This window comes from Saccopteryx bilineata, chromosome 1, assembly GCF_036850765.1.
Source record: "Saccopteryx bilineata isolate mSacBil1 chromosome 1, mSacBil1_pri_phased_curated, whole genome shotgun sequence".
NCBI lineage: Eukaryota > Metazoa > Chordata > Mammalia > Chiroptera > Emballonuridae > Saccopteryx > Saccopteryx bilineata.
This window is the reverse complement of record NC_089490.1, coordinates 289429697-289441157: the sequence shown is the minus strand read 5'-3', so window position 1 is coordinate 289441157 and position 11461 is coordinate 289429697. Positions and strand designations below refer to the sequence as shown.

Sequence of the window (11461 nt, the reverse complement as noted above, 5' to 3'; positions counted from 1 at the left end):
AAAAAAAAAGCCCTACATGTAAATCATACTGTGCAATTTGAAGTTTTTGCCATAACAAAGTCCAATGATTTTCAAAATTTTGTGGACCATATCTTAATTCATCTAAGCTTAAGTCACTTCTTTGAACACTCTTACTTAATATTTGTTCATCTGATTAAATACTATACTCTAAATGAATTACTTTTAAGACTAAGTCTTTCCCACCCTTTTAATACTCAGATCTTTTCAACATGCTTCTAATATGAAGATCTTCTCAAAACTAAGCTTTCCCCACACCTTTGACTGTTGCATGATGTGGAGTGGTGCACTCTTATGAGGAATTTTATCTATCTCTCAGATAAGTGGCTTTGTATCAGAGACTTCTTTATTTGTATATCGGCTTAAAGGCTTTAATTTTCTACACTATAAAACAAAGCAGACCAGGGACTCTTGCTCTCACTCGGTTCCTGCTATTAGCATTGCAGAGGAAAGGCAGTCAGGATAGTGGATGCTGAAGGAGAAGCCAGTATGTGCAGAGTCTGTGCAAAGAGAAGGAGATGGGAAACAGAGGTGAATAAGGCTGCTGAGGAGAAACCTTTGATTTTAGGAAAACTTGGATGAGTCAGTGGCTTTGAGAGTCCTGAATGGAAAGGTAAGTGTTTTCCCACTGTGTGTATTTACTTGCCCGCTGGGTGCGGGCTAGGATTAAAGGTAATGGCCCACCAGTTCTTGGCTCCATTGTTTCATTACCGTCTGTCCGAATCAAATGTGAACCTGCAGGGAACAGGTGGCTGCGATGGTGGCCATGGCTACTGGCCTACACTCCTCAAGAGGAAAAACAAAACAAAACACTTCCAGGGAAATCCACAGGGCTTTTATTATATTGAGTTACTCTTGTTTTATTCTGTAGTGTTTTAATAGATTTTGTCTTTATTTTTTGTTATTCTCTATTTCTTTTTTTTAATTGGTTTTAGAGAGACAGAGAGAGAGAGGGAGAGAGTGAGAGAAGCTTTTATTTGTTGTTCCACTTAATTGTGTATTCATTGGTCACTTCCCACATATGGCTGACCAGGTATTGAACCCACAACCTTATTGGGTTTAGTCTAACCAATTGAGCTAACCAGCCAGGGTCTGTTTTCTATTTCTGAGTGGTTTGATTATTCCTATATTACTACAATGATCAGGTGATATTTTAAATTAAAACTCTATCGACAGTGATAAGGAAGTCATCCCCAGGACAGGACCTATCTAAAGAAGATTTAAAAATCAGCTGAGGAGCTGGATTTTCATTGCTAAACTCAAGGAACTTTTCCAGCCTGTAACAGAAGGAAATGTTATTTAAGTATATGGCTGTAGCCCATATATAAAATTAGTTCTAGGACTAAGCTTTGTTTTCATTGTGTGATTTTTAAGATCTGTGAGCACAAAGGACTTTACTGTAATGTCCTTAATTTATTATATGACATATTCAACTACATTGAATTTTAAATAATGGTATATTTCAATTTTATTTTATGAATGTTAAGTCATAGCACTAGTATCAAGAATTCTAAGTTACATGGCAAGATTGGGGAAATATAGAGAGATGTGCAATTGTTTTGTTGTGGTGTTTTTCTTTCTTTTGATACCTCAAAGCTATATATCTGGAATTTAGATCAGGGTGGCGAGTTCTTGACTCCCCTAATACTCATTCCTATGTAATCTAGTGTATTTATTTTCTTTTGTGAAACCAGCCATGACTTTTGAACACTGTACTTAAAAAATAAGCATTTAAATGTGCTTTGAAGAGTTAGATCATTCTTAAGATTCACATGCTAAACTTTTATTTAAATAAAAAACATATTCAGGCTTCCTAGAAAAATATAAATATAAAGTTTCTGACAGTCTATGGTTTCTTAAAGCAATTAAATAACCAAAATTGAGTCTTTTTCAACTTTATATACCTAGGAGTAATAGGTAGAGGGCATTTAAGATAGGTTTTTCAATATTTGACATTGTTCAGAGTTTTAATTTTGCTGCTTATACTTCAAAAGCGTACTTAATGTGTCAACATTAACATTTCATGTGTTCCTTCTCAAATCACATATTGTGCAATTATCAAGTGTGGACATTTGGCAAGTCCTCTCCACAGCACCTCTTGAATAAACACTAGCTCTGACAAATTTCCCAAATGGTTTATTAATACTTTTCATTACTAGCACATATTTCTAAATTCAGAGAATAAAATCTATATAGTACTGAATCATATAAGTAAACTATTCTCAAGTATGTGGAGTTTTAATATTACAGTTATTCTGGTGAATATCAATGGCAGTTTTTAGTAGTAAAGAAAGAATTTATTCTTTCTTTAAAATGTTATCATGCACACATATGTGTTTATGTGTGTATGTTCCTTTGATATTGTTCCTGTTAAAGATTTCAGTAGCTGGGTAGTATACATACTATAGCATAGAGAGGAAATGAGTTAAAAACTATAATTTTTTTTCTTTTTCTTTTTTCCAAGTGAGAGGAGGGGAGATAGTGAGACAGACTCCCATACGCACCCTGACTGGGATCCACCAAGCAAACACGTCTAGGATGCATGCTCTAATCAAGCTATCCTCAGGTCCCAAGGCCAATGCTTGGAACAATCAAGCCACTGACTGTGGGAGAGGAATAGGAAGAGAAGGGGGAGAAGGAGGGCGAGAGAAGCAGAAAGGCACTTCTCATGTGTGCCCTAACCGGAAATTGAACCTGGGACATACATACACTGGGCCCATGCTCTATCCACTCAGTCAACCAACCACGGTTGACTTCTTATGAATTTGATGCATGTTAAATACAGATTTGTATCAACATTGGGCATTATATTCTACAGTGTTCATTAAGATATAAATTTTAACACAAAAATCACTTTAATCCATCTCTTTGAAAAATAAGGGATAGCTGTATGGTAGAACATTTATGTTTTTCATTTTTAAAATGTTCTCCCCACATTTCAAAACAATAACCTTAAGTTTTCATGACTCCATACTTGTATCTAAAATAAAGAATTCTGTAAGTGTGTTTGTTTAAAATGAACATCTGAGAAACTGCAGCACATCATTTAACAAAATTTAATATTTTGTAACTAGCTTGAAATGGAACATGAAAGACCTTTCTTGCTAGAGTGAAATCACAGTTAATGTTTAATGTCAATAAAATACAGGTATATATCATGATTTATATATCCTACTATTAAAACATTTCAAATTAAAACATTTAAAAAGTAAAATAATTATTTAAACATAAAAACGAGACTAAGAGACATGAACAAGAGTGTGGTGGTTACTGGGGATGGGGCGAGGGGGGCATGGGAGGGGAGGAGGAAGGGGGGAAGGAGGAGGGGCACAAAGAAAACTAGATAGAGGGTGACAGAGGACAATCTGACTTTGGGTGATGGGTATGCAACATAATTGAATGACAAGATAACCTGGACATGTTTTCTTTGAATATATGTACCCTGATTTATTGATGTCACCCCATTAACATTAATAAAAATGTATTTATAAAAAAAAAAGTTGCCTGACCTGTGGTGGTGCAGTGGATAAAGCATCGACCGGGAATGCTGAGGTCGCCGGTTCTAAACCCTCGGCTTGCCTGGTCAAGGCACATATGGGAGTTGATGCTTCCTGCTCCTCCACCCTTTCTCTCTCTCTCACTTTCTCTCACTCCTTCTCTACTCTAAATGAATAAATAAAATAAAAATAAATAAATTAATTAATTAATTAAAAAAAAGTTGAAGGGCAATTGGTAGTAACAAAATAGTCATGGGGATGTAAAGTACAGCATAGAGAATATAGTCAATAGTATTCTAATAACTGTGTATAGTGACAGATACAAGATTTCTTGGGATGATGAGTTAGTTACATATATAATGTCTAACCACTGGGATGTATAACTGAAAATAATATAATATTGTATGTCAACTATAATTGAAAACTTAAAAAATAATTTTAAAATAGTTTCAAAATAACCAGTACTGAAGGATGGAAATTTAAAGTAAAATAATATTTTTTGCGTAAAGTAAAATAAATAAATAAAAATAAATAAATAAATAAAAAATAAAAAGTAAAATAATTATTCAAACACATGCCACTAAATATATATCACTTTAGCCTAAGTGGAGACTAAAATGATGGATATCAGAGTTTAAGATATTGTTTTGAATCTGATAATTTAATACTAGTTAAACCAGTAATTCAAGCATTTAATATATCAAAAGAAGGGAGGATAGATAAAACAAGAGATTGCCAGACAGTGAAATGGGGTCCAAGGAGAAGCACCTAATTGCTCAGTCCCTTCTTTTTTTTTTTTTTTTTTTTTTTTTTTCTGAAGCTGAAAACAGGGAGGCAGTCAGACAGACTTCCGCATGTGCCCGACCGGGATCCACCCGGCATGCCCACCAGGGGATGATGTTTTGCCCATCTGGGGCGTCGCTCTGTTGCAACCAGAGCCATTCTAGCGCCTGAGGCAGAGGCCATAGAGCCATTCCTAGCGCCCAGGCCATCCTTGCTCCAATGGAGCCTCGGCTGCGGGAAGGGAAGAGAGAGACAGAGAGGAAGGAGAGGGGGAGGGGTGGAGAAGCAGATGGGTGCTTCTCCTATGTGCCCTGGCCGGGAATCGAACCCGGGACTCCTGCACAGCAGGCCGACACTCTACCACTGAGCCAACTGGCCAGGGCTCAGTCCCTTCTTCTTGGTCAACAACTGCTCCTATGAATTTGGTTATGTTGTCATTTTTCTGTGTATGTTTCTCCACCTCTTCACTGATAGGTGGGATGATCATGCCTCATGCAGAATTTCTTCAGTTAATTAGCATATCTCTAGCAGCAGCTTTTAACCTGAAGGCCATAAAAGAGGGAACATTTCACTCCATTTCACTGCCATGTTCTTTGAAGCATTATTTACAATATATAAGATGTAGAACCAAATTAAATATATATATATAAATAAAAAAATGTGGTTCACACATACAATGAAATACTATATAACTTTAAAAATGAAGGCAATTCTATAATATGCTACAACATAGACAACTGTCAAAATATTATGCTTAATGAAAACAGCCTATGTCAGAAAAAAAATGTTACATGATTTCACTTATATGAGATATCTAAAATAGTCAAAATACTGGAAGCAGAGAACAGAATGGCTAATAAAAGGCTAATAAAATAAGATGTTAACTATCAACTGAAGTTAAAGTTATTATTGATGTCACATTGTTTTAATATAGATGTTGTTTATTTGGGTTAGTGGATAACTCAGATGCCACTCACCCTTGGTAGAAAATAATTGTGAGAAAAGATGGAATTTGGAATCATACAGGGCACTTGTCAAGCGCGAGCACTGTGACTATTTGCACCTAGCTGGCATGTCCTTATTTCCTCGATTTAATATCAGTTCTAGTACCAGTTCTGACAGGGTTCTTCCACAGTGTCATAAAAAAGCATTTTGCTGGACCCACATTTGAAGAAGCTTAGACTTTTTCAGTAAGATTTTTTCAAGGTTGAAATGAAAGGTTACTGTTGGGCAGATAAAATGTATTATGCTCACTTTGTTAAAGAGGCCGTTGCCCAGGTGATATTAATGTGTGTTGAGAATTGTTGTAGCCTGAGGTTTGGTTTGGGGATTAAGCCTGTCCCACCCTTTTTGGTGTGAGGTGGTACAATCCTATCATTCCTCAGAGAAGTGACTTTGTATTAGAGACTTCTCTATTATGTATATTGGATTAAGGATTTGGATTTCTACACTATAAAATGGGAACAGAGCGGGAGTTTGGGGCTCTTGGTTCCTGAGGTTAGCATGAGAGAGCAGAGAGAATAGAGCCAGCAGCGGGAGGAGGCCACGTGGAGAAGGCCAGGAAAAGCAGCCAAGATGGCGGAGTGCTGAGTGAGATGCCAGTTTGTGTAGAGTTTGTATCTGGGATAAGGAAGGAGATGGGGAACAAAGGTAAATAAGTCTGGTGAGCTAGAAACCTTTGATTCTAGGAAACTCAGATAATTCAGTAGCTTTGCGAGCACTGAATGTGATTGGGTTTTGGAGCCCAGTGTGTGTTTTTACTTGCCCGCCGGGTGCAAGCTAGAATTAAAGACTATGGCTCATCAGTTTTTGGCTCCATTGTTTCTTTACCGACTGTCTGAATCCAATGCGAACCTGCATGGGCTGGGCGACTGCTTTGATAGTGGTGGCCATGGCCCTGCCTCCTGGCTTTACAGTTACTTACAGGTTTCAGTAAGTATCTTTGTCCTGTGAGGAAAAAGTCTAGTCTTCTCTTTATTAAACCCAGTATAAAAATCAAAGTTCATATATTCTGTGCCATGATTTAGACCAGTTGTTTTCAACATTTTTATACTTGGGAATTGGTGTTAATAGAAGAATTATTTTGGGGACTACAAAGGTAGAAATCACCCTGAGCATAAGTGAATTCAACTAAGATCATTGAGTCTGTCATCTTCATACAAGATAAGAACGGTGTTGGGCAGATAAAATATATTATGCTCACTTTGTTAAAGATGGGGCTGCCCACATGGAGGCCCCACATCCAGGTGATATTAATGTGTTTTGGGGTGGGTTGTGGGCAGGCAAGATCCTTGTAGCCTGGGGCTTGGTTTTAGGACTAAGCCTTTCCCACCCTTTTTGATATGGGGTGGTACAATCCAATTATGCCTTAGATAAGTGACTTTGTATCAGAGACTTCCCTATTTTGTATATTGGGTTAAAGGTTTTGATTTCTACACTATAAAATGGGGGCAGAACAAGAGCTTGCTCTCTTGGTTCCTGAGATTAGCATTAGAGGAGATAACAGAGAGGAGAGCAGAGAAAGGCCACATGGAGGAGGCCAGGAGAAGCAGCCAAGATAGCAGAGTGTTGAGTGAGAAGCCAGTTTGTGCAGAGTTTGTGCAAGGAGAAGGAAGGAGATGGGGAACAGAGGTGAATAAAGTCTGGTGAGCTAGAAACCTTTGATTCTAGGAAACTCGGATAAGTCAGGAGCTTTGTGAGCACTGAATGTGAGTGGGTTTTGGAGCCCAGTGTGTGTTTTTACTTGCCCATTGGGTGCAAGCTAGGATTAAAGATGATGGCCCATCAGTTTTTGGCTCCGTTGTTTCTTTACTGACTGTCCGAATCCAATGCAAACCTGCATGGGCCAGGCTGCTGTGATGGTGGTCTTGGCTTTACAGGCAGTTAACTTTTGCAAACTGGCATGAAATTTCTGGTTGACTGCTGTGCAGACCAGCAGTTGAAAAACACTGGTTTAGCCATGTTGGGCAGATAAAATGTATTATGCTCACTTTGTTAAAGATAACACGAGGAGGCCATCGCCCAGATGATATTAATGTGTGTTGGGGTGGGCTAAAGGCAGGCAGAATCCTTTTAGCCTGGGGCTTGGTTTTGGGATTAAGCCTTTCCTACCCTTTTTGATGTGGGGTGGTACAATCCAATCATGCCTCAGAGAAGTGACTTTGCATTGGAGACTTCCCTATTTTGTATATTGGATTAGAGGTTGTGAAGCTACACTATAAAATAGGGGTAGAACGGGAACTTGCTCTCTTGGTTCCTGAGATTATCATTAGAAGAGAGAGCAGAGGAGAGTAGAGAAAGGCCACGTGGAGGAGGCCAGGAGAAGCAGCCAAGATGGCGGAGTGCTGAGTGAGATGCTAGTTTGTGTAGAGTTTGTATCTGGGATAAGGAAGGAGATGGGGAACTGAGGAGAATAAGGCTGGTGAGCTAGAAACCTTTGATCCTAGGAAAATCGGCTAAGTCAGTGGCTTTGTGAGCACTGAATGTGACTGGGTTTTGGAGCCCAGTGTGTATTTTTACTTGCCCGCCGGGTGCAAGCTAGAATTAAAGACTATGGCCCATCAGTTTTTGGCTCCGCTGTTTCTTTACCGACTGTCCGAATCCAATGCGAACCTGCAAGAGCCGGGCTGCTTTGATAGTAGTGGCCCTGGCCGTGGCTGCTGGCTTTACAAACCATATCAGAGGTGCTCCACAAAAAGCCTTTACTTGGAAGACTCTCTAGCTACCAAACCACGCAACATGACTGTTGCTTGGAGAACCCATAAATAAACAAGTGGAGCAAGCTTTCTTCTGAACAAGAAGAGAGGTTTGCTAAGCTTGTGTTTCCATTTGTAGGCTGGGAAGGACTAGCTTTCTTTTAAACCAACCAATCAGTTTCTTTAATATTACGTAGGTTTGCATTGATTCCTCCCACTAACTATTCAGGTCCTTCTTCTAAGCTAGACTGACAAGCATCTTTGGTTGCCATTCTTGCTATCACTGTGTATGCCTTAAAATGGAAGCACAGAAGCACCTTCCTCCAGCACCTGGACAGACAGTGCCTTATGAAGACTCCTCCCAAACTTGAGTCCTGACGCATGATGGACTCTGAGAGCACAATGGATTCCTGAAATGTGCAATTGAACCTGTGAATACTCTTGACTTCTGGCAAATTAAGGTAAATGAAATGTTGAAGCTTTCTACTGAAACAAGCTTTCCAAGTTCTATAAAATATAGTGTCCAACTCCATCTGCTCTCTTTTCCCATCAGTATTTAGCTACCTGCTTATGTTAATAGACTGAAATCTTATTTTTTCTGGAATCAATTATGTTCCTCCTTAAATTTATATATTGAAGCCCTAACACCCAATATGACTAACTATATTTGAGGAAAAGGCCTTTTAAGAGCTAATTAACATTAAGTGAGGTCAGAGGGTGGTACCCTAATCCCATAATTCTGGTGCCTTTATAGGAAGAGAAAGAAATATCAGAGATTTTCCTCCCTCCACACTCACAGAAAAGAGGTTGTATAATGACACAGAGAAATAGCAGTTGCTTTTCTCAGGAGAAGAGGTCACAAAAGAGACAAACCTTTGTGACATTTAATCATGGACTTACAACTAAGAAAATAAATCTATTATCTATTGTCTAAGCCACCCACTCTGATATTTTCTTATGGAGTCGTGATGCTGCTGCTGCTATATAATAAGATATGATACTTACTTTATTACAAATATATTATATTTTATATATTTGGTCTTCGTCCCTGTTAAGCCCAATCTGGAGGGACCCGAAACATTGAAGACATGAACAAGGTCCATCGATTCCACATCAGAGCTTTATTGTCTAGCTTGGCCAAGCAGTGGCAACTGCAAAAGAAATCTAAGGGAGAGCGCGCTGGCCCTTTGTTCTACCTAGTTTTTATAGTTTTGTAAGTGGGAAGTTGTAAAGCCAGAAGGCAGGGCCAGGGCCACTATCATAGCAGCCTGGCCCATGCAGGTTCGCATTGGATTTGGACAGTCGGTAAAGAAACCATGGAGCCAAAAACTCCATGGCCTTTAATCCTACCTTGCACCCGGCGGGCAAGTAAAAATACACACTGGGCTCCAAAACCCAGTCACACTCAGTGCTCACAAAGCCACTGACTTATCCGAGTTTCCTAGAATCAAAGGTTTCTAGCTCACCAGACTTATTCACCTCTGTTCCCTGTCTCCTTCCTAATCCCAAATACAAATTCTACACAAACTGGCATCTCACTCAGCACTCCACCATCTTGGCTGCTTCTCCTGGCCTCCTCCACGTGGCCTTTCTCTGCTCTCCTCTGCTCTCTTCTAATGATTATCTCAGGAACCAAAAGCCAAACTCTCATTCCGTCCCCATTTTATAGTGTAGAAATCCAAACCCTTAATCCAATATACAAAACAGGGAAGTCTCTAATACAAAGTCACCCTCTGAGGCATGATAGGATTGTACTGCCCTACATCAAAAAGGGTAGGAAAGGCTTAATCCCAAAACCAAGCCCCAGGCTAAAGGATTCTGCCTGCCTTTAGCCCACCCCAACACACATTAATATCACCTGGGCGATGGCCTCCTCGTGTTATCTTTAACAAAGTGAGCATAATACATTTTATCTGCCCAACAGAAGTACAGAAGCAAAAATTGTAATTAGGAGCCCTTTACCACTATTGGTTATAGTCATATGTCCTTTAACATGATAGGATCATGTTCAATTTGCAAGCCATACATTATTTTGGAATAAACAAAATTTATAAATCAACACAATGGTAGAAAGATGTCTCTTTACATATCAAAAGGCATTCCTATATTTTCTAGTGTTCATCTGCCATCTCTGTCCAGAGTCACACATATTAACCACATGCATTTACATAGGAGAGGTAGTTTCTGTGGGGACAAATGCCTGCAAATGGCTCATTGCTATAAGAAAAGGTTTATTTTGGCTTTTCTCTCCCTGTACCTGGGTAGCCATTCACCCCTTTCCCCACAGGTGTGGTGGAATGTCTGGGAATCCATGTTTTCCTCCCCTTTGCATTTACAATACAATGCCAAGGGCCATCCTGGTTATGCCAATCACACAGTACAGAGACTATTCTCACAATTTCTCTGCACACCTTAACCCAAATTAATAAAATGTTCTCCAAGCCTCTTAAAATATTAATATTAATTCCGTAGTTTTTGGTACCTTACAACACCTGCGAGTGAGGTGGCACAGTGGCTCCTCAGTCCCCAGTTCCTAGCACAGAGCTCCTACAACCTTCCTGATAAAGATGGTAGGAGAAACTTTAATTATTATATTTGCTTTTTACCATTTCCTGACACTGAGCTTTAAAACTTTGAATTTCCTGAGTGAATGATAGATGTGATAAGAGTGTCTTTTGTTATTCATAACAAGCCCCATTTGATTAAACTTGAATTTATGGTAATAGGTAACTTCAAGGTGAGGGCACTAAATAGCCTTAGATATACTATATTTAAGTTTTAAAAGTTGTATTGTTATTTTAAATGTTCATGCATTTTTTGAATGCTTGTGTGCCCTCTTGCATAGTGAATATGCCACTTGACAAACTCTTAAAATTTGCATATGAAGCTCATTGATTTAACTTTCCAGAAATGCCCTTGATATTTTCTGACTCATTACTATTTTTCTCACCTCATTTCCTTTTGTAACTAATCAGTATACCAAAATTTGTAAGCCATTTAAATTGTAGTCCAAAAGTAAAATACATCAGAATTCCCAGGTATACGCCTTAAAACAAATTTTAATTTCTAGTCTTGTTTCCTCCTAAGACTATTAAATCAAATTTTTGGAAATATTGTACAATTCACTGTATTTTGAATTACAATGGCTTGTGATAATTTTATTCACCAAAATTTTAGAACCACTGATATGAATGTTTTCCTGGAGCGACAGAAACAATTTGTTTAATAAAATACAATTGTCTCATTTCATTGAAGTTACTGTAATAAAGAACTTAATTTCTCAGAGTTCTGGAACATAAAGGTATGAGATCAATTTATCAACATGATTGCATTCTGCTGAGGACCCTTTTCCTGGTTCATAGCTGGCACTGTCTTGCTGTGTCCCCATAGGATGGAACAGGCAAAAGATCTCTCTGGAGCTTTTCTCCTAAAGACACTAAAGTAAGTCTTGGGGCCTCTGCTCTCATG

At 38.7% G+C, this 11461-nt stretch overlaps 1 non-coding gene across 1 annotated transcript; it reads right to left on the bottom strand.

The window, feature by feature from the left end:
- Positions 1–4605: 4605 nt before the first annotated feature.
- Positions 4606–4681, bottom strand: TRNAS-GCU (transfer RNA serine (anticodon GCU)). The gene has a single exon. It is a non-coding gene; the product is annotated as a tRNA-Ser (tRNA).
- Between the last annotated feature and the right edge of the window lie 6780 nt (positions 4682–11461).